At 43.2% G+C, this 27,740-nt stretch overlaps 1 protein-coding gene across 2 annotated transcripts in view; it reads right to left on the bottom strand.

Moving 5' to 3' along the window:
• The window catches only part of zbtb20 (zinc finger and BTB domain containing 20), a 392,419-nt gene that overhangs the window by 231,834 nt on the left and 132,845 nt on the right, over positions 1-27,740 (bottom strand). For both annotated transcript variants that reach the window (XM_070892903.1, XM_070892904.1), the window contains exon 2: positions 1,321-1,400. The gene's annotated coding sequence lies outside the window, so the exon portion shown is untranslated. The remainder of the gene's footprint in view (positions 1-1,320; positions 1,401-27,740) is intronic.

Genomic DNA, 27,740 nt, shown 5'->3' with positions numbered 1-27,740 from the left:
ACCAGAGGGCCTACCTGTTGAAGTCCCAAGGGATCCCAGCATCCCTTGGGAGCACAGTATATAAGCAGGCCACCCACAAGGTATCTGCACTCTGGAACCTTAATAAAGGAGCTAATGTCACACTTGCTCATTACACACAGTACTCAGTCTGACCATTTATTATGAGTGTAACAGCACCCTCTCTCTTTCTCCCCGATAACTCTTTGTCTCTGATGTTTCCCCGATATCTCTCTGCCTCTAATGTCTCTGGGAGAGTCTGTGATGGCACCAGGAAGGTCGGAAAATAACTTAAATGCTGGTATAGCCATGATAGTCTATGGAAACGGGAAGCTGGAGGGGCAATCTAACTGCACTGGATAACAGATGAAAGGCGATGAAGTGGATGGTGTGGTCAACTCTATCAAAGGCCATAGAGAGGACAAGGAGGGATAATGCATCACATTCACAATCATAAACGATGTCATTTGAGACTTTGATTACGGCCATTTTGGTGCTCTAGCAGGAGCGGTAACCTGATTGGAACTATTCAACTATAAAATTGCAGGAAGATGAGCACGGATTTGGGAGGAGACAAGAGCTTTGGAGCGGAAAGGGAAGTTGGTGATGGGACACTAGCATGAACAAGGGGTTGAGGGTGGGATTTGAGTAGGGGGGTGATGGCAACACAGGGACAGTACCCGAGGAGAGGAACCATTTACAATGCCAGCTAGGATGGGGCCAGGAAGAAAAGTTGGGTAGTCAAAGGTTAAGTGGATCTGGGGTCAAAGGATCAGGTGTTGGGTCTCACAGACATGATAGCTCGGAGAGGGGATGAAGGAAGATAGTAGCAAAGAAACTGGAGATAGATGTGGGTTCAGGACCTGATATAACGAAGTACACTAAATGCGAGTTGTTTCAGAACTCGATGATAAACAGATCACATGCTGCATACAACCATGTATTTATTAAAATTAGAGTTGCTCAGGATGTTTGAGAAACTTACAGTTGCAGAGCCAAAGATTACATTATTGTTTTCTAATCCAAATGATTCTGATCTTGAAACTCTACAAATAATTCAACCCACTGAACTCTTTTTTCCATCATCCGTATCAATTATTTTCTTATTTTATCAAATGTTAAGTTTTTATGTTTCCCCTGCAGGGCAATTGAAGACAAATTAGGATAAAAAAATATAGATATATGACTAAGATTTAAGTGTCAACATAATCACAGGCTTCCTGGTCATTCTTGCTAGACAAGAAATATGCAATAAGCAATGCAACACTGCTTGATCATTTCAACTTAACTGATCAAGCTTTTTTATTTACAAAACATACTTACTGTACGAAGAGTATCTTCCTGCAATGGTATATTCTCTTTAATGCTATTCCACCTTAAATTCAACTCTGAGTTCACATAATCTGTAAGAGAATTGTGAATTGTTAATAATATTTAACAGTCCCCATTTTAAACTATATTATGTGCGCACTACACAAGGTTTGATTTTCTTGACCTGCTTTTAATAATTAGGTACAGTGATTTAAAAATATATTTCTTCATTTTCACTGGGTCAAAATACTGGAACTTCCTACCAGCAGTGTGGAAGCATCTTCACCATACCAATGGCAGCAATTCAAGAAGACTCACCACAACCTTCTCAAGGACAACACTAATAGGCAATATTTCTAGCAACACCCAATCCCGAGAATGAATAAAAAAATAACAGTTGATCATTAACTTGAAGCTGCCTAGGTAACTTTGCAATTGAATTGATCAGGGTTGTCATTTGCTACAATGCACTATTTTAATTCATATAATCTGCCAGGGCAAGATGCATGCGGCTATGAATACCATGGAAGAGAATTACTCTCTCTTTATCTGTGAGTTGACCTAAATCTAATTAAGTAATCATTCTTAATGCAGCCCATTAATGATGTATTGGATAATGGTATGCAGACCACATCATATTGCAAATGTTGAATGAAGACAAGAAATACTCCACTCCTAAAGAAGTGGAAGAAAGGAAATAAAATAACTCAGCATCATAGCTGTTTATATAAATACAAATTTCTCTAACTTTTTTAATTAGTGTCTTTCACACCCTTATCAGGCCGTCCCAAAGCACTTCATAACCAATGAAGTGCTTACTGTTCTGCATGTATTTTAGGTATATGAGCCAGATTAAAGTTAAAAATCAGAACTTAAAAACAAGTTTGTACACACATATTTTTCACTTGTTTAGGTGGCTTTGGAATCTGACCTGTAATATTACTAGGGCCAGCTTCCCTGAGGTAATAATTGCAGCATAATAGTTTGTATAGTTATGATAAATGCTTTATCTACTTTCTTCCAATGAAACTGGAATTAACCAGTCCTGTGTAAACAAATACAAAACAAATATTATATACAGTACAGCCTCCATCATCCAGACTTCCAATTATTTGTCAGTATTTTCTAGGGAGAAAGTGCCACACTAGACTCAAAACATGTTTCTCTTTATAGTTTATGGTTTCTTGGGTGAACAAAACTATGTTTTTTTTCTTATTTGTATTATACTCATCGACATCCCTGTAACTAAAGTATTGCTATACCATACATGCAAGACCTATTCAAGGACTGGAAACAGCTACTTGAAGATAAATCAGTGTCAATTTCAATTAAACACTGGGAAACCTAAGGAGAGAGCGGTTCTGGATTTAGTTTTGGGGAATGAAGCTGGGCAGGTGGAGAGCATCAGTGGGAGAGCATTTAGATGCTAGTCACCATAATTCAGTCAGATTTACAGTAATTATGGAAAAGGACAAGGATAGACCAGGAATAAAGGGCCGAAGTTTCGGGCCGCGCCTAGAACGGCGCAGCCCCAAGCTGGACGCCCGTTTTTCGCGCTCAAACGTGCACAGGAAAAAAACTGCCAGATTCTCCGGCTCCTCGGAGCTCTTCACCAGCTTGGCACGGCGCGCAGATCACAGCAGGGGGCAGAGCCAGACACTCGCGCCGATTCTCTAAGGGGGGGTGGGCCTAATTCAAATAAGGCAACGTCGTGCCGGAAACCCTGCGCGTGCGCGTTGGAGCGTGCGCGTTGGAGCATGCGCGCACGCGCAGTGTGAAACAAACATTGGCACTTGGCCATTTTTAAAGGGACTGGAGGAAAAGTGAAGATTTGTCTCGTGGACTCCTGGAAAGGGTTGTGATTTAATTTTAGTGATATTTTTGTGTGTGAAGAGTGCTTTTAGCAGCACTGTTGAATAAATCACCTGCTGAAATCAGTGAGTGCAGCTTTTCACTGCTAAACTTGCAGAACAGGTGCTGCATTGGTGCATGCAAATTAAGGACTGTGTGTTTTGAGAAATAAGAGAGTGTCAATTCAACTTTGCAATGGATCAACGTCCACCAAGGACAAAGAATTTCTTGCATGAGGAAGTGGAGATATTAGTCAATGTAATTGAGCAGAGATGGCAGGAGCTAGATACCAGCAACAGAGGTCGCATAAAAGTGCCACCAAAAGAAATGAAGAAACGCTGGAACCAAGTTGCAGAAGATTACTGCGCAGTGGTGCATACCAGGAGATCTGGAAGCCAGTGTAAAAAGAAATGGCACGACCTTGGTCAAGTAGTTAATGCAAGTAATATTTTCCATTTTTAATTTAATCGTAATTGTAACCTGGCTATCTGTATGTCCTATCTTGCAGACTGACACACTCTGTAAAAAGTTATACTTTACTCTTTGCAGAAGAAATTGGCCCACAACAAAAGGGAGGCAACTCGGACAGGAGGAGGCACGCCCAATCTGCATCCAATGACACCCTTGGAACAAAGGACAGCTCCTATGATGAGTCGTACATGGAGAAAAGCAATCAGTCCAACACAAGTTGGGCCCGCACACGAGGAAGAGGGTAAGTCCTGAAAATGCATCGTGGCCCTTTAAATCAACCTACTGCCTAACCTGCTATGTGTGAGAGTACTCATGCCATCCATCCGGCCCCTTCCCTTGCTGTTAAACATTTGACTGTTCTGATGTATTTTGCAGAACATGATGATGATGCAACAGACAGGGCAGTTGGCGTTCTGCTTCTGGGCTGCAAATCTGCTCTCAGCATATCACAGATCTCAGCAACAACTTCTCTGCGGAAACGCAGCCTTTTGACACAATCAGCCTCGCTCATGTCCAGGTATGAGCGCCTGGCTCGATATTGTCGACGTGGGTAAGGTCTCCTGCCCATCAACCTATGGGATACGACGTTCCTGGTGCGGTGAGCTCTAATCAATTCTCTCCTATGCAGTGAATTGATGGCGAACCATTGCATAATACGTGGTGTTGACAATGCAGCACCCATTCTGCAAATTTATGTTTAAAACTGTCTACGTGGCTGCCTCTCCCTATCCTTGGCCAAATGGCCTCAGTCCCCCTCACAGCTCGAAGGCTGCTTGTTGTTTCTTCGGCTGCCGGCCAGCCACTGACGCCGCCCCTATCGCGTGGCCGAATGGCCTCAACCCCCTTCGCAGCTCGAAGGCTGCTTGCTGTTTCTTCGGCTGCCGGCCAGCCACTGATGGAAGGAAGGCCTGCCTGTAGGCACCGCAGCTCGAAGGCTGCTTGCTGCCGCTGTTGGGCTGCTGTCGAGACTCTGACGCCACCCCTGTCTCCAACATGGTAGGCCTGCCTGAAGCACAGCAGCTCGAAGGCTGCTGCTGTTTCACACAGGTAGGAACATGGATTATTTAATCTTTTCTTATAAATTTTTCATTCAGGTTGGATCGTTATTTGTACAAGTGTGACTGCTGAATGATTGTAGAATTTAATTACTTCCCTTGCCCCCCCACCTCTCTCCTCCCCCCTCGTTCCCTACGCCTGATTTTCTAAGTGTAGGCAAGGTTTTTTCGAGCGTACAAAAATCTTCACTTACTCCATTCTAAGTTAGTTTGGAGTAAGTTTTCACTGCCTAAACTTTGAAAACAAACGTAAGTGGCCGGACACGCCCCCTTTTGAAAAAAAAATTCTGTTCCAAAGTGAAACTGTTCTAACTGACTAGAACTGGAGCAAACTAAATGCCGAGAATTGCAATTTTTAGAACTCCATTCTAAACCAGTTGCTCCAAAAAAACAGGAGCAACTCAGGCCGAAACTTGGCCCCAAAAGTTCTAAATTGGGGAAAAACCAACTTTGCTAAGCTAAGAATTGATTTGGCCATAGTGGACTGGGAACAGTTACTTGAAAGTAAATCAGTGTCAGAGCAGTGGGAGGTATTCAAGGAGGGGATCTGTAGGGTTCAAGTCAAATATGTGCTTTCAAAGAAAAAGGGAGAGCCTAACAAATCGAGAGCCCTCTGGATGTCGAGGGACATCCAGGGTAGGATAAAGAAAAAAAAAGAGGCTTATGACAGATACTGAGGGCTAAATACTGCAGAATCTCTGGAGGAGTACAGAAAGTCCAGGGGTGAAATTAAAAAGGATATTAGGAAAGCAAAGAGAGAGCATGAAAACTTTTTGGCAAGTAAAATCAAGAAAAACCCAAAGATGTTTTATAAATATATTAAGAGTAAGAGGATAACTAAAAGAAAGGGTAGGGCCTATTGGAGACCATGAGGGTAAATCTGTGTATGGAGGCGGAAGATGTGGGTATAGTTCTTAATGAATACTTTGTTTCTGTTTTCACAAAAGAGGGGGGCGATGCAGGCACTACTATCGAGGAGAAGTGTGAAATATTAGATGAAATAAACATAGTGAGAAAGAAGCTATTAAGGGGTTTAGCAGCTTTGAAAGTGGATAAATCCCCAGGCCCAGATGAAATGTATCCCAGGCTGCTAAGTGAAGCAAAAGAGGAAATAGCAGAGACTTTGACAATCATTTTCTAATCCTCTCTGGCTTCAGGTGTGGTGCCAGAGGACTAGAGGACTGCTAATGTGATTACCTTTGTTTAAGAAGGAAGAAAGGAATAGACCGAGTAATTACAGGCCAGTCAGCCTAACCTCAGTGGTGGGAAAATTATTGGAAAAAATCCTGAAGGACAGGATAAATCTTTACTTAGAAAGACATGGTTTAATCAAGGACAGTCAGCACGGATTTGTTAAGGGAATGTCGTGTCTGACGAACTCGATTGAATTTTTCGAGGAGGCAATGAAGGCAAAGCGTATGATGTAGTGTCTATGGATTTTAGCAAAGCTTTTGATAAGGTCCCACATGGCAGACTGGTCACAAAAGTAAAAGCTCATGGAATCCAGGGCAAAGTGGCAAGTTGGATCCAAAATTGGCTCGAAGGCAGGAAGCAAAGGGCAATAGTTGATGGCCGTTTTTGCAACTGGAAGCATGTTTCCAGTGGGGTTCCACAGGGCTCAGTACGAGGTTCCTTGCTTTTGTGATTTACACCAATGATTTAGACTTGAATATAATGATTAAGAAGTTTGCAGATGATAATAAAATCGGCTGAGTGGTTGATAATGAAGAAGCAAGCTGCGGACCGCAGGAAGATATTAATCAACTATCAGGTGGGCAGAATAGTAGCAAATGGAATTTAATCCAGAGAAATGTGAGCTAATGCATTTTGGGAGAGCTAACAAGGAAAGGGAATACACATTGAATGGTGGGAATACACATTGAATGGTAGGATACTGAGAAGTGTAGAGGAACAAAGGGACCTTGGAGTGCATGTCCACAGATCTCTGAAAGTAGGAGGCCAGGTAAGATAAGGTGGTTAAGAAGGCATACGGAATGCTTGCCTTTATTAGCTGAGGCATAGAATACAAGAGCAGGGGGGTTATGCTTGAACTGTATAAAACACTAGTTAGGCCACAGCTGGAGTACTGCGTGCAGTTCTGGTCACCACGGGCCCAAGTTTCCACATGATTTGCGCCTGATTTTTAGGAGCAACTGGTGGAGAACGGACTATCTTAGAAATCGCAATTCTCCACATTTTGTTTTCTGCAGTTCTAGTCAGGTAGAACAGTTCTACTTTGGAACAGAATTTTTTCTTCAAAAGGGGGCGTGTCCGGCCACTGACGCCTGATTTGAAAGTTTCCACAGTGAAAATGTACTCCAAACTAAAGTAGAATGGAGCCAGTGAAGATTTTTGTAAAACTGAAAAAACCTGTTCTACACATTAAAAAATCAGGCGCAGGTTACAAATTAGGCGTCCAGAACGAGGTGGGGAGGGGGGGGGGGGGGGGAAGGGAACTCATTAAATTCTGTAATAAATCCTTATTTATACTTCTACAAATATTATACAAATAAATCCAACCTGAATAAACATTTATAAGTCAAGAAAAGATTAAATAAACCATCTTCCTACCTGTGTGAAAGTGCTTCAGCCAGGGAGAATTCTGCAGCCGTTCGTGCCGCTGAGTGGGAGGGGGGGGGGGAAGAGAGAGAGAGAGAGGGAGGGAGAGAGAGAGAAAGAGAGAGGGGGAGGGAGGGAGAGAGAGCGAGGGGGAGGGAGGGAGAGAGAGGGGGAGGGAGAGAGAGAGAGAGAGAGAGAGAGAGGGGGAGGGAGAGAGAGAGAGAGAGAGAGGGGGAGGGAGAGAGAGGGGGAGGGGGAGGGAAGCGGGTGTCGGGTCTGGTCGGCGGGGTGGGGGGGGGGAGCGGGTGTCGGGTCTGGTCGGCGGGGGGGGGGAGCGGGCGTCGGGGAGCGGGTGTCTGGTCTGGTCCAGAGGCAGGGGGGGGAAGCGGGTGTTGGGTCCGGTCGGGGGCGGGGGGTAAGCAGGAGCTGGCCGTGGGAGGAGCCTTATTCACGCAGCCCCAGTGAGGCCATTCGGCCAGGGCTAGGGGCTGCGTGCTTCGGGCCCCTCCCACACAGTTCAGCGCCTGGAGCTACTGCACTGTAGCGCGCATGTGCAGAGGTCCCGGCACTGATTTCAGCGCAGGGACCTGGCTCCACCCCCCCACAGCTCGTGCTGACTGCGCCGAGGGCCAGAGGACCTGCAAGTAGGTGGAGAATACCGAGGATTTTTTTAGGCGCCGTTTTAGGCGCGAAAAACGGGCGCCCAGCTCGGAGGGGCGCCCGTTTTTTTTCTTGTGGAAACTTGGGCCCCACATTACAGGAAGGACCTGATTGGAGAGGGTACAGAGGAGATTTACGAGGATGTTGCCAGGAGTGGAGAATCTAAGCTATGAGGACAGATTAGATAGGTTGGATTTGTTTTCATTGGAACAGAGGAGGCTGAGAGGAGACCTCATTAAGGTGTATAAAATTATGAGGGGCTTAGATATAGTGGATAGAAAGGCCCTTAACAGAGGGGTCAACAACCAGAGGAATACAATTAAAGTAATTGGTGGAAGGTTTGGAGGGGATTTGAGGGGAAATTTCTTCACGAAGAAGGTTGAGGGGGTCTGGAACTCACTGCCTGAAAGGGTTTTAGAGGCAAAAACCCTCACCACATTTAAAAAGTACTTGGATGGGCACCTGAACTGCCGTAATCTGCAGGGTTACCTTTTGCCTGGGACAAGCCCTGCTGGGACTTGCTTTCTTCTGTTGGCCTGGAGTGGTTATTCTGATTGGTCGACCATGATGACAGCTCCCATCTCCAAACAATGTTACTGGTGTTTCCAGCGTTTTCACCATGTTTCACACCATTTTAGCAGATAAACAATCAGCAGTAACCAAGGATGTAGGAACTATCAAAAAAACACTTGCATTCTGCATTTCGCCTGACCATTTTATCAATACACACATAAAAGGTTAAAGTACACATGCATATGGTGTGTGAATATGAATATTGCGATCACATGCCCAATGACAGATTATTACTCATGTTTATTTACTAATCAAAACTGAAATTAGCCACATGCGTTTAATGACTAATGTATTAGACAACACTGTAAAAATGGATATAACTAAGTTGGTCAGGAGTAAAGATCTTATAAACTAGGAAACACTACAAGTGCTCAAATTATTGTATTTTAATTGTAGTTCATTGTCCATAATTTTGCTTATGTATCAAAGTAAAGATTGTGACTCCACTTTTGACTACTGGCTGGAGGCAAAGAACATCAAAAGTGACTCACCCTGTGCCCAGCTCAAGTACCTTTTAGTGGCTGGTTCAAAAGAAGCATTGGTCAACACCCCAGCTGCATGCCCACCCTCTTTGGTCAACAAACATGCATGATGTGAAAAGTAAACTACATAAAATACAAAAAAATAAGTTGACTTCTAATGAGTCCATGATACAAATAATGGGTGGTCAACACTCAAAACATGTCATAATACATGGTGATACACCATGGTAAAAATAGTGGCAGCATTATGTTTTAAAGCTTTCACATTTTCTACAAGTATTCACATCACATTGCAACTCATAAAATATATTTTCAACAATTCGATACCATGGTTATGGGAATGCAGTCGTGTGTTAAGAAACTAAAGATGCCTAAAAATGTATAAAACTAATACGAATGCTGTGTTTTAAATTGTTGTTTAGAACTGGAGACGAATTGTCTATTCAGGATGCTTAGAAATGCTAATGTCTAGGTACTCTGCTGAGATGTTATAGCATTCTGCACTATGACAACCATTATCTGTGGGGTTTCAAATTAAAGCTTCAGTTTGTTTATGTATCTTTAATACAAATTGTATATAAAGGCTTAGAATGGAAGGAAGTTTGTAGGAATTAACGTAAACACAGGCAGTTTGCTATGTCGTAAAGTTAACGACCGATTAAGGTGAGAAAGCTTTGGTTTGGCTTCATAAGTTCAAAGGATATAGGACCCGGCTTTGTACTGATTATACCCGAGCGAATAGGGACAGAGATATTTTAAAGGAATTCCACAGAAAAGCGTCTTCGAGAAGGTATAAATGATGACGTGGTCAAAATCGTAAGATATCTTTAAGGCGGGTTCTTGAAATAAGAATCGAGACAAAGAACACAATATGGTATTGGATAGTAAGTTTTTAAGGGAACCTCTATAGGTCAAAAGTCTTGTTAATATTCCTGTTCAGGCCCACCCTAAAAATAGGTTAAAAGTGACTCCCGGAGATTGAAGGAAGCCCTAGACGAAAGGAAGAACAGAATTGCTCACTGGTGTCAACCGTCTGTCCGATCGGATCAATTTCAACTATTGTTACGGTCGTATGCTTTTGCTGTATATTCCGTCTTCAACTCTGATTAAACACAATACATCCATCATATTGGTTTGCACTTGAACCTGATTATTTAAAGTGACCAGAGATAGCCGTAAAGAGGTTGTTTCTAACATGCGTCATGGCTATAGTACTGGACTAGTAACCCAGATGTGCAAGTTCAAATCCCACCATGTCAAGTTGTGAAATTGAATTCAATAATCCTGCTGGATTGTCATAAAAACCCAACTGGCTCACTAATGTCCTTCAGGAAATGGATCATGCTACCCTTACCCAATTTGGCCTACACATGACTCCAGTCCCATACTAAATTCAATGTCACCCAAAGTGGCATTTAACTCAGTTGCAAACAACCGCTAAAAAGTTAATGAAAATTGGATTGGCCCATCAACAGGACCTAGGTATCATACAAGGACAAGGCATAGGCAATCTCAGCCCAGTTGACCCTGCAATGTTCTCCCGGGGACTGGTACCCAAGTTGGGAGAACAACAGGCTGACATAGTCATACTCGCAGAATCATATCCATCAGCCAACATCACCATCCTTGGGTAGGCCCACTGACATCAGGTCAAACAAGACCAAGGAAACACCCTGTTGATCACCAGGTAATAACCCTCCTCATCTAACAAATCAGTTCTTCTCCATGTTGAATACCACTTGGAGGAAACACTGAGGGAAGGAAGGGCACAGAATGCACTCTGAGTGGTGGATTTCAAGGCTGACAGACCGAGCTGGCAGCAATGGGCATTGCTACCAGACCAGTGAGGGAACCAATGAGGGAGTAACATATTTGACCTTGTCCTCACCAAAATCATTTGCTTCAGACACATCAATCCACAACAACAGTGGTAGGAGTGACCACCATCGAGTCCTTGTGAAGACAGAGGCGCATCTCCACAGTGAGGACACTCCAACTGTGTAGTTTGGCAATTACTATTGCACTAAGTGGAACAAACATAGGACAGATCCAACAGCTCCACACAAACCTCCATAGGGCATAAAGAATTACATAGTACCATAATCTGTAACCTCGGGGAATGAGACATCACTCACTCCTCCTTCTATTAAGCTGGGAGACAAACTCTGGTTCAATGGGGATTGTAAGGAGGAAATGCCAGGGCAGCACCAGGCATACCTTAATGAAGTGGCAACAGTAATGCAGCATACGGATTGGAAAAGAGATATAGGAAACCACCACCAGCTATAAAATAAGGACACAACACAGATCTAAAAAGTTTTTTTTTGACGTGCAAGACATGAATCAGATCCCATCTTCCAGACTGCATGCACTTCAGCTATCCAATTCTAGGACGGCTATTACCACTGAAGACACAGAGGCCACAAAACAGATAATTCAGGGCACCAGAAACTTAAACTAAAGGTGAAGAATGTTGGAATTGCATAGATGATGAGTTAAGATCTGTGAAGTGGAAAGTTAGGTTAACATTTCTAATGCAAAACCTTCTGACAAAGCATCTACAACTGAAACACAATGGCCCAGATTTTGCTAGAGCAGAGCATCTCACGGCGTACCCAGTTAGTTTGACCTTTTCCCTCACCTTTCTGCTTGAAAAATTTTTGCCCTGCAAGTTGCCGGGAGAGCCAGCTGATAACGGCACAGCAAGGGCAAGGAAGTATCTGGGACCTTGGTGAACAACAGAACCAACAGTCTATCTCAACCAATGAGATTTAAGGATTGAGAAAGAAATAAAGGAATGTAGAAATAGGGTGAATTAGAGTTAAATCAGGTACAGAAAGAGAAATTAAATGGGGAAGAAAGACTGGATTGAGAGAAAGAAAAAAAAAGTCAGAAAGGAAAAGTAAGAATTAAAAAATAAAAATGTAACAACAATTTACCACTTGTAGAAATGAGATGCAAGAGTTTAAATTGTTCTCGTTCTCGCTGGAGATGTTGCGTGACATTGCAAGAACATACATCTCATTGTTAAAAAGGTACTTCAATTGTTAAGTTTCAGCCTTAACTTTTTGCAGCGAGTTTAATTGGCAATTAATGTGCAAATGCAGCAATTTCATAAAACTCACGAGGAGGGTGAAGCGAGCTGCCATTTTCATGAGGCTAAAGGTGGAGTAGCGCAAATCTTACAGCAATTTGTGGCAATTTGTAATTCACTGGTTATCTCTTCCCCGCCACAAGTTGCTGGACAATTTACACATTAATAACAGTGAGCGCCATTAAACTTGCCATTAATTTGGCAGCAAATCTGGGCCATTATCTTTTCAGATTTGGATGCATCTGCTGGATATTTAACAGTACTGTATTTCCTTTTTTTTTAAATTTCCAATATTTTCAGGTGCTTTTAAGTGTCTTATCAGGAATTTCTATAATGAAGCAATATTAAGGTAGCCAGTCTTGTTTTCAGTCTTGTTTTCTTACAAGGTGATCTAATTGAAATTTTCAAAATTGTATGAAGGCAGTAGGAAAGATTATAAATTATTCACTCTAGCAAAGGATTCAAATACCAAGAAAACAATTTAAAAGTGAGCAAGTTATGAGTAAAAAGTGAAGTCAGGTGGAACACTCTCATCCAATGGGTAGCAGATTTGTGGAATAAATAACCACAGAAGACCATTGAAGCAAACAGTATAAATGAGCTCAAGCAATATCTAGATACATTTCTGGAGAAAGGAGGAATTTGAACAAGTGAGTAGACGGTATGAGAAGGAGGTTAAATGGGGTTGATTAAATTAAATTAACTTGCATCACGTTAGCAAGGACCGGTATCAGTCGGAAAGGGAGTTTTGCCTGCTGAGGGGAATGTGGGGTGGGGGAACGATACAGGCAGATCAGAACTGGGTGGTGGGGGTGAGGTGCTTACTGAGCTGAATGAGGATCGACCTTTCAGCTGGAACTGCATGTTGATTTTCACAGGCGAGTTTGGTAATATAAAAAAACTAATTGAATTTCTGAGTTTTGTTTGTTCACTACTACTTTCGTATGATGGAAAAAAGCTTATAATGGGATGTCTAGTTTGGCTCTCCATTCGATGGCCTCCCAAGATGCTGAGCGGAGAAATGAGCTGCCTCCTGCAACAGATCTCAGTGGGCAGGTTGATGTGATGTGATGTGTTCCATGGTCTGGGACTCATGGCCACAGTCGCACTTCGGGCCGCCCCTCATCTTCCACTGGTGGAGCAACAGCCCACACTGCAATATGTGTGCACACTAGGTCCATGCAGCAGAGCAAGTCTACAGTCGTCCTGGTTAACCTTTGCCACTGGATAAAGGCCTTGTTCTGTCAAGCCCATGTGGTGGCTGATGTGCAACGGTCACCACACGTAAAAAAATCCATGCACAGGCATTTTTCACCCCTTCAATTGGAGTTCAGGACTTGGAATATCGGGTCCTTCAGTGAAACATCTGTGAACCCATGTGGAAGCAAGTCATCCTCATTCAAGGGATCACCTATGATGATGAAATAGAGTCGAGTTATGAAAAAAGGTGGACTTGTTTAAGTCTGCTGAACTTTTCATGTATCTAAAACATATGTATTAAAATCATAAAAATCAGCCTTGGCTCAGATGCACTCTCATCTGATTTAGGTCAGGGCTTCAAGTCCCACTCCAAGACATGAGCACATAATCTTGACTGACACTCCAATGCAGTAGGATGGGAGTGCTGTACTGTTGGAGGTGATGTCTTTTGGAGAAGATGTTAAATCAGGGTTCTAAGTGGATGTAAAAGAACCCATTGCACTATTCGCGAAGAGCAGCTGAGATCTCCTGGTCAACATATATCCCTCAATCTAAAAATCACTAAAATAGTTGAACTGGTAATTTATCTCATTTTTGTGGGACATTGCTGTGTGGAAATTGGCTGCTGTGTTTTGCATACATTATTAACAATGATTGCGCTTCAAAAAAGTACTTCAATGGCAATGAAGCAATTTAGAACATCTTGAGGTCCTGAAAGGCTTTATAAAAATGCACGTTCTTCTTTTCTCTAATTCATCTGCTCGATCATTTCCTTTTATATTTGGCCTGTCGGCCCTGCATTCTTCAGTAATTAAAGCCTTGCTCTACATTGTTCTCCACTGTTCCATACTTGTCCTTTAACCCCTATTAAGCTGCTGACTAAAAAGGAGATTTTTTTCAAGTAAACTCTGCATTTTTTTCCTTTCCCGCTTGTATTCTGTTCCGTTAACCTGCTCAATAAGGTGTGGGTTCTAACTCCATTCCAAGACTCAAAGCACACAATCTAAGATGATAGAAAGATCTCCCAATTTCCTGACCAACATTCTTCTATGAACAACTACAACCAGAAAAACATAAACTAATCATTTATCTCATTGCCAGGTTTGCCTACGTAACAATCACTGCAATTCAAAGTGATTCATTGTATGCAAAACACGTTGAGACAACTCTTAATGGCATAAAGGACAAAATAAATGCAAATCATCATCATCTTCTACTACTCGGCATTTTTCTTCCTTGACATTCCACCTCTCCAAACTCTCTTAAAGTTCACCAAATTAGATCACCGTCTAGAAATTAAATTTTTTATTACAAAGGCTCTGGGTCTGTTTGACTTCGCAAACTTAGGTACTAAAGTAGTATGTTTGCTGTATAAGAATATTTTATCTTGGATAAAGCGTTTTAGTGCTTTTTTATTTTTCACAAAAAGCCTCCCTCATATACTTTAGGGTAACTACTTTTCCCCACTGTTTTTACAACCCTGATCAGGTTTGTCTACTTTGATTTATGACTTTGCTAGGTAATCCTGTGCAACCTCAGCTTCCAACTTAGTTATCTAAAAAAAGGCAAAGTCTCTCCTCCACTTAGGCAGTACTCTTACAGTATTCCTTCGTAAAACAAAGTATTTTCTGTTCAAAGTACTCCCCCAAAGTCGAGGTGTACTTTTCACCTGAAACAATCATCTTCTTGTCTAATAGATAATCTGCTAATTCTGGTTTTCTTCCTTTCAGAGTGGCTCCAATCATTCCAATGGTAGCTAACTCTTCACACCAGCCAGCTTGGAGAAGACACCCAACCTCCAAAAAACATGAGTGGTTAAATAGTAACTCAGGTAAAGCTGAGGGGAGGGAGTGGGTAGATAAAGGGATGTGGGCGGTGGGTGGGGGAAGAGGATGGGTGGGGGTGAAGCATCAGCTAGAGCTCACACTTCCATTCACTATGTCCCCTGATGGAGAATGCAGATTTAAGTACTTAGCCAACATCAGAAATTCACTCCATAAAATCCTATAGAACCATGGAAGTGTACACAGTACAGAAGACAAATTGGCCCATTGTGCCCGTGCTGGCTCTTTGCTAGAGCAATCGAAAATTTAATTCAACTGTCTTGCTCTCCCCACAGACCTGTATTTTCCTCTGCTTATCTGTTTTTCCTTTAATAGTTACAATAATCTCTGCTTCAACTGTTGCCTGTGGCAAAGTATCCCAGCCTCCAACAACTCTGTATAAACAATTTTCTCTTTAACCTCTTTCCTCACTCTCGAACCCAAGGAAATAGTCTTCCCTGTTCACTATCAAAATCCTTCATAATTTAAGAACTTCTATTAAATCTCAGGAGCACTTTCTCGATCAACATGTCTCCAGTCCAACAAGTCTTGGATGTGGTTCTTGGAAATGAATTAGGGCAAGTGTAGTGTGTTACAGTAGGAGATCATCTATCTAACAGTGATCACAACAGGATACATTTTAAAGCAATTATGGAAAGAGAACAGAAAATATCGAAGATAAAAATGCTCAACTGGGAAGAGCTAATTTCAATGATTTAAGAAGGGAGCTAGCACAGGTAGATTGGAAAAGGCGATTGCAGGGTAAAGCAGTAACGGAGGGGATTGGAAGAGCAAACCAGTTAGTCCCACTCCCCCTGCTCTTTCTCCATATTCCAGCAATTTTTTCTCCTTCAAGTATTTATCCAATTCCCCTTTGAAGGCTACTATTGAATCTGTATCCACCACCCTACACTTTGCATCTGTCTTCACAAAGGAAGCGGATGAGGTGAATGATACACAGAAAGAGAAGAGGGAAGTTATGGACAGGATAATAATAGAGAAGACATACTAAAAATATTAGCATAACTGAAAGTTGGTAAGTCACCTGGTCCAGATGGAATGCCTCCTAGGTTATTGAAAGAAGCAATGGTAGAAATAGGAGAGGCATTGGTCACAATCTCTCAATTCTCAATGGATAAAGGAGTAGTGCCGGATGACTAGAGAGTTGCTAATGTTATACTACTATTCATGAAAGGGGAGAGGGTTAAACCATGACATTACAGGCCAGTCAGCCTAACATCAGTGGTGGTGAAGTTATTGGAAACCATTATCAGATACAAAATAAATTTTCATTTGGAAAGGCATAGGTTAATCACAGAAAGCAGCATGGATATGTTAAAGGTAAATCATGTCTGACTAACTTGATTGAATTCTTCGATGAGGTAACAGAGAAAGTTGATCACGGTAGTGCAGTAGATGTATACATGGATTTTTGGAAGGGAGTCAACATAGTACCACACTTATTAGGAAGATGGAAGCCAATGGAATTAAGAAGAAAGTGGTGATATGGAAAAAAAAATTGGCTCAGTGACAAGAAGCAAAGGGTGTGGATATTTTTCTGACTGGGAGGTGGTTTGCAGTAGTGTTCCCCAAGGGTCAGTTTTGGGTCAATTATTCTGCAGTTTTTATAAACAACCTAGACTCGGGTGTTGGGAGCAGCATTATAAAGTTTGCAGATGATACAAAATGTGGCAAAGTAGTCGGCGGTCATGATGAGGATAGTTATAGGCTTCAGGATGACAGACAGGATGGTGAAATGGGGAGGAGTATGGCAGATGGAGTTCAATATGGAGAAGTGTGAAGTGATGCACTTTGGGAGGAGAAATATGGGAAGACAGTATAATGTAAATGGCACAATTTCAAAAAGTATGAATGAGCAGAGAGACTTTGGTGTCCATATCCGTAAAAGGTGGCAGGGCAAGTTGATACGGAGCTTAAAAAACATGGGTCACTTGGGTTTATAAATAGAGGAATAGAATATAAAAGGAGAGGTCAGACCGTAAATTGCAGCCTCTCTGGGTGCGTACGATGTGTGCACGCACCCGAAGAGGCCCTGCAAGTTCCAGGTTTAGGTGCGCAAAACGGATGTGCCTAAACCAGGCACTTGCGATTGACAGATTGCACACATCCCCGGGAAAAGGGCTTTTACCAGAGTAAGATTTTAAAAGATAGAAAACATAAATGTTATTACTTATTTTTATATTAAAAACCTGATCTATGAAGGTAAGTTTATTGTTTAATAAATTTTAAAAAAAATTGTAATTTAAAAAAAAATGTTCTCTCAAACATTTAATTTAATTCAATTTCTATTAATTTTAAATAAGGGAAATGTTTTTTTTAATTTATATTTGTGTTTTCTTTGTTTTTCGGGGTATCCCCATTCATAGTAATGGAAGTTCCTTACAAACGGAATTCACCATTACTATGAATGGGAATATATGCATTGTGATTGGTGCCCGTAAGCTCCTGAATTACGTGGGCCTCTGTGCTGGGCTGCACAGCTGGGCCTGAGATCCAAAGTCTACGTTCTTCTGGGACCACCAGGTACTTTTGTAATGTTTTTTGTGCTCGGAGGCATCTGCCCAAGGGAAGCCTCGGACTGCAATTTTTGGCCCATCATGTTATAACTTTATAAATCACTGGTTAGGCCTCAGCTGGAGTATTGTGGACAATTCTGGGCACCACACCAGTAAAGGCATTAGAGAGGGTACAGAGGAAGTTTAGCAGGGATGAGGGATTCAGGCTATCTTAGATCTGGTACTGTGCAATGAGACAGGATTAATAAACGATCTCCTAGTAAAGGATCCTCTAGGAATGAGTGGCCATAACATGGTTGAATTTCAAATTCAGTTGGAGGGTGAGAAAGTTGGATCTCAAACCAGTAACCTAAGCTTAAATAAAGGAGATTACAAAGATATGAAGGCAGAGTTGGCTAAAGTGGACTGGGAAAATAGATTAAAGTGCATGATGGTTGATGAGCAGTGGCAGACATTTGAGGAGATATTTCATAACTCACAACAAAAATATATCCCAATGAGAAGGAAAGACTGTAAGAGAAGGGATAACCATCCGTGACTAACTCAGGAAATAAGGGATGGTATCAAATTGAAAACAAAGGCATACAATGTGGCCAAGATTAGTGGAAGGCCAAAGGATTGGGAAACTTTTAAAAGCCAGCAAAGAACGACTAAAAAAAAAAAGAGGGGGAAGATAGATGATGAAAGTAAACTAGCACAAAATATAAAAACAGATAGTAAGAGTTTCTACAGGTACATAAAAAGGAAAAGAATGGCTAAAGTAAATGTTGGTCCTCTAGATGATGAGACTGGGGGAACAGGGAAGTGGCAAAGACTTTGAACAAATATTTTGTATCGGTCTTCTTGGTAGAAGACACTAAAAACATCCCAATAGTAGATAATCAAGGGGCTATAGGGAGGAACTTAGTACAATCACGATCACTAAAGAAGTAGTACTCGGTAAAATAATCGGACTAGAGGAGGACAAGTCCCCTGGACCTGATGGCTTGCATCCTAGGGTCCTAAAAGTGGCTGCAGAGATAGTGGATACATTGGTTGTAATCTACCAAAATTCCCTGGATTTTGAGGAGGTCCCAGTGGATTAGAAAACTGCAAATGTAACACCTCTATTTAAAAAAAAGGAAGCAGGCAGAAAGCAGGAAATTATAGACCAGTTAGCCTTTTCCTAACATCGGTCATTGGGAAAATGCTGGAGTCTATTATTAAGGAAGCAATAAGCAGGACATTTGGAAAAGCATAATTCAATCAGAGTCAGCATGGTTTTATGAAAGGAAAATCGTGTTTGCCAAATTTGCTGGAGTTCTTTGAGGATGTATCGAGCAGGGTGGATAAAGGGGAACAAGTGGATGTGGTGTATTTGGATTTCTAGAAGGCATTCGATAAGGTACCACATAAAAGATTACTGCACAGGTTAAAAGTTCACAGGGTTGGGGGTAATATATTAGCATGGCTAGAGGATTGGCTAACCTAACAGAAAAAAGAGAATCGGGATAAATTCCAGTTGGCAAACAATAACGAGGGATCGGTGTTGGGGCCTCAACAATTTACAATCTATATTAATGACTTGGATGAAGGGACCGAGTGTAACGAAGCCAAGTTTGCTGATGATACAAAAATGGGTGGGAAAGCAAATTGTGAGGAGGACACAAAAAATCTGCACAGGCTAAATGAGTGGGCAAAAATTTGGCAGATGAAGTACAATGTGGGAAAATGTGAGGTAATCCACTTTAGCAGAATAAAATAGTAAAGCAAATTACTATTTAAATGGAGAAAAATTACAAAGTACTGCAGTACAGAGGGACCTGGGGATCCTTGTGCGAGAAACACAAAAAGTTAATGTAATGTATTTAATCCTGTGTAACCTGCCTGACACCTGACCAGCAGAGGGTCCACCTGTTGGAGTCCCAAGGGATCCCAGCATCCCTTGAGAGGACAGTATTATAAGCAGGCCACCCACGAGGTACCTGCACTCTGGAATCTTATTAAAGGAGCTAAGGTCACACTTGCTCATTGTACACAGTACTCAGTTTCATCCTTTATTGTGAATGTACCAATTGGCAACGAGGTAACGAACAACGGCGCGAAAATGCAAAGAACAGTCGGTATCCTGGAGAAGTTCTCAGAAGGGGACGATTGGGAGGCCTTTGTGGAGAGACTCGACCAATACTTCGTGGCCAACGAGCTGGAAGGGGACGAGAACGCTACCAAACGAAGGGAGATCCTCCTAACTGTCTGTGGGGCAACAACCTATGGCCTCATGAAGAATCTCCTGGCCTCGGCAAAACCGACTGAGAAATCTTATGAAGAATTGTGTACACTGGTCCGGGAGCACTTAACTCCTAAGGAAAGCGTTTTGATGGCGAGGTATCGGTTCTATACATGTCAACGATCGGAGGGCCAGGAAGTGGCGAGCTATGTCGCCGAACTAAGGCGCCTCACAGGACATTGTGAGTTTGAGGGATTCCTAGAACAAATACTCGAGACTTTTTCGTACTGGGCATTGGACATGAGACAATCTTTCGCAAACTGTTGACTGTAGAAACTCTGAAACTAAGTAAAGCCATAACGATAGCCCAGGCATTTAAGTCCACCAGCGACAACACCAAACAGATTTCGCAGAGTAAAGAAGTTTCATCCATTAGTATGCATAAAGTAGTCAGTCTCGAGCAGAAATGTACATGGCAGAACGTACACGCCGGCTGCTGTGGCCTGATCTCAACTGACCCAGAGTCCGTCGTCAAGCGTTAATGCGAGGCAGTTAACACCTTGTTGGCGTGCGGAGGTGATCATCAGCCCCATCAATACCGCTTTAAGCACTATGCGTGCAATGGTTGCAGAACAATGGTACACTTCCAACGAATGTGCAGGCGAGCTGCAAACCACCACGTTACAGAGGAAGATCGATCCACTGTGGATCAGGTTGAATTGGAGACTCGCACAGAGGAGGCAGAAGTGTACGGGGTACACACATTCACTACAAAATGTCCACCAATAATGTTGAAAGTTGAATTGAACGGTATTCCAATATCTATGGAAATGGACACGGGGGCAAGTCAGTCCATAATGAGTAAAAAGGCCTTCGACAGGCTGTGGGGAAAAAAGGCACACAGGCCCAAGCTCAGCCCCATTCACACAAAACTAAGGAATTAATCCCTGTAATTGGCAGTGCTGAAGTCAAAGTCTCCTATGACGGCAGTACATGAACTCCCGCTGTGGATTGTGCCAGGGATGGCCCCATATTGCTTGGCAGAAACTGGCTGGGAAAAATCCGCTGGAACTGGGATGACATCAGAGTGCTTTCATCCGTCGATGACGCCTCATGTACCCAGGTTCTGAGTAAGTTCCCATCGTTGTTCGAGCCAGGCATTGGAAGCTTCCAGGGGGCAAAAGTGCAAATCCATTTGGTTCCCGGTACGTGACCCATCTACCACAAGGTACGGGCGGTACCGTACATGATGTGTGAAAAAGTGGAAATTGAGCTGGACAGGCTGCAACGTGAAGGCATCATTGCGCCGGTGGAATTCAACGACTGGGCCAGTCAGATTGTCCCGGTACTTAAGGAGGACGGCACGGTTAGAATTTGTGGGGACTATAAAATAACGATTAACTGTTTTTCGCTGCAGGACCAGTACCTGCTACCCAAGGCAGATGACCTATTTGTGACCCTGGCCGGAGGGAAGACGTTCACCAAGCTGGACCTGACCTCGGCCTACATGACGCAGGAGTTGGAGGAGTCTTCAAAAGGCCTCACCTGCATCAACACGCAAAAAGATCTGTTTATCTACAACCGGTGCCCGTTCGGGATTCGGTCGGTCGCGGAATCTTCCAGCGGAACATGGAGAGCCTGCTAAAGTTGGTTCCTTGCACAGTGGTTTTCCAGGACGACATATTGGTTACAGGTCGGCACTTGAAGAATCTGGAAGAGGTTCTTAGTCGGTTGGATCGCGAGGGACTCAGGTTGAAACGCTCGAAGTGTGTTTTTCTGGCACAGGACGTCGAGTTCTTGGGAAGAAGAATCGCAGCGCACGGCATCAGATCCACCGACAACAAGACGGAGGCCATCAAGAACGCGCCGTGTCCACAGAACGTGACGGAGCTGCGGTCGTTCCTGGGACTCCTTAAATATTTCGGTAATTTCCTACCTGGGTTAAGCACCCTGCTAGAACCCCTACATGCGTTACTGTGCAAGGGAGACGACTGGGTATGGGGGAATTCACAAGAGGCTGCCTTTAAGAAAGCCAGAAATCTGTTGTGTTCAAACAAACTGCTTGTCCTGTATAATCCTTGTAAACAATTAGTGCTGGCTTGCGATACGTCGTCATACGGGGTCAGGTGTGTGTTACAACAGGCTAATGAATCGGGAATTTTATAACTGGTCGCTTGTGCGTCCAGGAGTTTGTCCAAGGTCATAAGAACATAAGAATTAGGAACAGGAGTAGACCATCTAGCCCCTCGAGCCTGCTCCGCCATTCAACAAGATCATGGCTGATCTGGCCGTGGAAAGGGCCTACAGCATGATTGAAAAAGAGGCTCTGGCGTGCGTCTACGGGGTGAAAAAAATGCACCAGTACTTATTTGGCCTCAAGTTTGAGCTTGAAACTGACTACAAGCCACTCATATCGCTATGCGCTGAGAGCAAAGGGATTAATACCAATGCCTCTACCCACATCCAAAGATGGACGCTCATGCTGTCGGCATACAACTATGTAATCCGCCACAGACCGGGCACAGAGAACTGCGCAGATGCTCTCAGTCGGCTGCCATTGCCCACCACCGGGATGGAAATGGCACAGCCAGCGGACTTGCTCATGGTCATGGAGGCATTCGAGAATGAGAAGTCCCCAGTTACGGCCCGCCAGATCAGGATCTGGACCAGCTAGGATCCTTTACTGTCTTTGGTTAAAAAAAAAAAAACTGTGTCCTCCATGGGAGCTGGTCTGGCGTCCCAGTGGAGATGCAGGAGGCGATTAAGCCGTTCCAGACGCAAAGACGAGTTGTCCCTGCAGGCGGACTGTCTATTGTGGGGCAATCTCGTGGTCTTGCCCAAGAAAGGCAGAGACACATTCATATGTGAACTGCACAGCACCCACCCATCGTAATGATGAAAGCCATAGCCAGATCCCATGTGTGGTGGCCCGGCATCGACTCAGATTTAGAGTCGTGCATGCGCCAGTGCAACAGTTGCTCTCAGCTGAGCAATGAACCCAGAGAGGTACTGCTAAGTTTGTGGTCGTGGCCCTCCAAATCATGGTCGAGGATCCACGTAGACTCTGCGGGCCCATTTCTTGGCAAAATGTTTTTGGTCGTCATGGACGCTTACTCAAAATAGATTGAATGTGCAATTAGGTCAGCAAGCACGTCCACGGCCACTATTGAAAGCCTACGAACCATGTTTGCCACGCATGGCTTGCCTGATGTCCTAGTCAGCGACAATTGGCCGTGCTTCGCCAGTGCTGAATTCAAGGAAATCATGACCTGCAACGGGATCAAACACGTCACATCTGTTCTGTTCAAGCCCGCATCCAACGGCCAGGCAGAACGGGCAGTTCAGACCATCAAGCAAAGCTTGAAACGTGTGTCGGAAGGCTCCCTGTAGACCCGGCTGTCCCTCGTGCTGCTCAGCTACCGCACCAGACCCCACTCACTCACCGGGGTTATCCCATCCGAGCTGCTCATGAAAAGGGCGCTCAAAACAAGGCTCTCTCTTGTCCACCCTGATCACGTGGAGGGCAAGCGGCATCAACAAAGTGTGTACCATGACCATGCAAATTTGTCACACGATATTGAGATCAATGATCCCGTGTTTGTGCTCAATTATGGACATGGTCCCAAATGGCTCGCTGGCACGGTCACAGCCAAAGAGGGTGTTTCAGGTCAAATTGGCCAATGGACAAACGCACAGAAAACATTTGGACCAAATCAAATTGCGGTTCACCAACAGCTACGAACAATCCGAAGAGCACACCACCAACTTTGACCTTCCAACACACACACACAAGTGGCAACTGACATCATGGTTGAGCACAATGCCGAAGTCATCATCCCCAGCAGCCCGGCAAGGCCGGCTGCCCAACCGCCCAGTGAATAACTGACCATCCCACCCACACTCGCATTTGTACCGAGACGATCGACAAGGGAGCATAAAGCCCCAGATCATCTCACCTTGTAAATTAGTGTACTGTTGACTTCACGGGGGAGTGATGTTATGTATTTAACCCTAAATGACACCTGACCACTAGAGGGTCCAACTGTTGGGAGTCCCAAGGGATCCCAGCATCCCTTGGAAGCACAGTAGATAAACAGGCCACCCACGAGGTACCCGCACTCTGGAATCTTATTAAAGGAGCTAAGGTCACACTTGCTCATTGTACACAGTTTCATCCTTTATTGTGAGTGTACCAGTTTGCATGCAAATACAACAAGTAATCAGGAAGGCAAATGGAATGTTGTCCTTTATTGCAAAGGGGATAGAATATAAAAGCAAAGTCGTCCTGCGACAACTGTACAGTGTATTGGTGAGGTCACACTGAGAGTACTGCGTACAGTTTTGATCTCCATATTTAAGGAAGGATATCCTTGCATTGGAGGCTGTTCAGAGAAGGTTCATTTGGTTGATTCTGGAGATGAGGGGGTTGACTTATGAAGATAGGTTGAGTAGGTCGGGCCTATACTCATTGGAGTTCAGAAGTGTGAGGGGTGATCTTATCGAAACAAGAAAGATAATGAGGGGGCTCGACAAGGTGGATGCAGAGAGGATATTTCCACTCATAGGGGAAACTAAAACTAAGGGCATAGTCTCAGAATAGGGGACTACCCTTTTAAAACTGAGATGAGGAAGAATTTCTTCTCTCAGAGGGTTGTAAATCTGTGGAATTCTCTGTCCCAGAGAGCTGTGGAGACTGGGTCACTGAATATATTTGAGGCGGCGATAGACAGAGTTTTGAGCGATAAGGGAATAAATGGTTTTGGGGAGCAGGCAGGGTAGTGGAGCTGAGTCCATGATCAGATCAACCATGATCTTATTAAATGGCAGAGCAGGCTAGAGGGGTCAAATGGCCTACTCCTGCTCTTAATGTTCTTATGTTATGAGGAAACGTTAGGACTAATCTCTTTGGAACAGAGAAGGTTAAGAGGTGACCTATAAGTTTTCAAGAAATAGAGAGGTTTTGATAGAGTAACTAGGGAAAAAGTATTCCCTCATGCAAGTGGGTCAATAACTAGAGGCCATCGATTGAAAATCATTGGGAAAAGATCTAGAGGGGAGATGAGGAGAAATTTTTTCACTCAGAATTGTCAGGATCTGGAACGCTCTGCCTGAAAAACTGGTGACGACGATTCCATAAATAATTTTAAAAGGGAGTTGAACAAGTACTTGAGAATGAGGAACTTATAGGGTTACAGACAAAAAGCTGGGATGTGGGACTACGTATGGCTGCTCTTTCAAAGAGCCAGCAGAGGCACACTGGGCCGAATAGCCTCCTTCAATGCTGTAAGTTTCTATGATTCTACATCACCTTCTCTGTGACAGTAAAACTGGTACCAGTAACTCAGTCTACCTTTATCCAACTGCACTCACAATTTTAAAGAATTATGTATATGAAGCTCTAAGTCTCCTTATTCATCCAAATACTTCACTATCTTACATCAAGTGTATACTCTTCGTCCTCGTTTCCTTTCAAAATATATTACCGTACATTTTTCCACATTAAATTTCATCTGTAATCTGTCTGCCCATTCTGCTAACCAGCCATGTCCTCCTGAAGTCTTTACAGTCTTCACCAGCTGGGAAGGAGTATGGAGAGGAAAGTTGTCACTGAAATCTCATTGCACTGCTGGAGTGGAGCACAGTCACAATGGAGAAAAACAGTTAGAAGGGTTGCGCTGCACTTCTCCAGCACTGAGATATTACTCCAGCCCAGCTCCCACTGCTAATTTTAAGCTGTAATACTACATTGAAATGGTAATTACCTTCCCAACTTTAAATGGCTTCTGGTTAAGTTTAAGTGTCATTGTTAAATTTGGAGACATTTCTAGCTGTCCCATTCGTCTTTAGACCACACTCCCAATATCATGTCCATAGCTAACTTGGTCAGTCACGATCTGTGAACTGATTTAATGAAGGTTAATGTTCAAGGCTGATTACATGTTTCACATAGTCTACTAAATAAACTACTCAAACTGACAAAAGACTGTCAATACCCTGAGCCAATAGGAAGTGCTGTTTTCACGAACAGGAAGTAATCTTTGTTAAGCCATCTGCTCATTCAGCTTACTGACCTTTGTGGACAAGTGGTATTATTTTAACAACGCTAACTCCTGTGCTGCTCAGAATCCTATCTCAGCTGGGAAAGGCTTTCTCTAAATGCATGAACTGAATGATTCGAGGCCAAATGACCCCACAAAGCTCTCGCGTGGCCCCCAAGAAATGGAAGATAAAAATAACCATCTTTAAACACAAGTATTACTAACTCATAGAAAAGGCCCAATTTTGCAATGTACAACAACAAACTTTGTAAAGTTTCCTATAAAAAGCTTCACAGAAATGTTTTATTGTACTTTATGACTGCACCATTCATTTTTTTTTCATTTCAAATCTGACACTTATCACATGATGCATTCTAAAGGTATAGTTATTGAGGAAGTGACTTAGAAGGCTACATTATTGTTTCAAAAGAACAAAACGTTAAATTGGAATTCCTGCTCGTAAAAGGAAATTGTGTTCTGACCAATTCTAGAATGCTTCTGAAGATTTCCCTTGCTTTTTAACGCAACATTACAATTTACCATGATTTATTTAACATTGTTAAATAGGGTTAAATAGGGGCCATGTGGCAGTCAATAAAATCAAAAGGCTCATTATTACTACTGCACAGGGTAAATTTGTCTATCAAATCTGGCAATTGCAGATGATATTTCAGAATGCGGAAAAAGGACTGCATTGTCAGGTATAATCCTCTGGATGAGATGTGAACTCAAGGTCCAATCTACTCTCATGGTAATATTCTAATAGGAACAGAGAGCTCAAATTTCGGACCCCCGCTAGAACGGCGCACATCGGAGAGGCCCGCCTAATTTGTAGAACAGAAATTACGCCGAATACTTACCTCACGATTCTCCGATATCTGTAGGCGCGTTCCCAGCTCGGCACGGTGCAGCAGGAGCTGCTGGGGGCGGAGCTACAGCCCTGCACCAAAAACAGTGTTGGCAGCTGTGCGTGTGCGCAGCTGCTCCTGGCCCTCCCAGCGCATGCTGTCTCCGTGCGACGACCCTATCCCTGGCCGAAGGGACGTCACCTCTATCCCGGGCCGAGTGGCCTGACAGCCTTACCTTGTCGTCGGCGGGGCCCACCCGCCCGGCATCTTGCTGGGGGCGGGCTTCACCAGAAGTCTTTGGCGGCGGTCTGGCATTTCCTGGGTGCAGGCCCCGCCCGAAGTCCTGGTCGACGACGGGGCCCGCCTGACCGGCATCTTCTGGGGGGGCCCCCTCCTAGCACACTGTTGGAGGGCTCCCGGTGCTGTAGTCGGTGAATAGAAACTTATTTTTTTATTGATTGGTTGATTTTTTTTTTATTGTTTTTTTTATTTTTTTTGGTTGATTTTTTATTTTTTTTTAGATTGATTTATTAGTTGATTTATTGATTTATCATTTATTATTGATGATGGCTCTTTCTATATTTGTAAAAGTGAAGTGTTTAATGCTTGTAAACTTCGCTTCCCACCCATCTTTCGTTCCCTACACCTAATTTCTAAAGTGTAGGCAAGGTTTTTCTGAGCGTACAAAAATCTACACTTACTCCATTCTAAGTTAGTTTGGAGTAAGTTTTCACTGCCTAAACTTGCAAAACAGGCGTAAGTGGCTGGACACGCCCCCTTTTGAAAAAAAACTTCTAAAATGAAACTATTCTAACTCACAAGAACTAGAGCAAACTAAATGCCGAGAATTGCAATTTCTAAGATGCTCCATTCTAAACTAGTTGCTCCAAAAGAATAGGAGCAACTCAGGCCGAAACTTAAGCCCAGAGTGTTTTGGTGGTTTCAGCTGATTTCAATGTTACGATTTTACTATTTTGCACAATTTCCACTTTGTAGTCTAAAATCTTATTTTATGAATATTTTTCATCAGCAGAA

The sequence above is a fragment of the Pristiophorus japonicus genome, chromosome 11, assembly GCF_044704955.1.
Source record: "Pristiophorus japonicus isolate sPriJap1 chromosome 11, sPriJap1.hap1, whole genome shotgun sequence".
In the NCBI taxonomy this organism is placed as follows: domain Eukaryota; kingdom Metazoa; phylum Chordata; class Chondrichthyes; family Pristiophoridae; genus Pristiophorus; species Pristiophorus japonicus.
The sequence above is the reverse complement of the archived record's forward strand: the minus strand, read 5'-3'. Positions and strand labels throughout refer to the sequence as shown.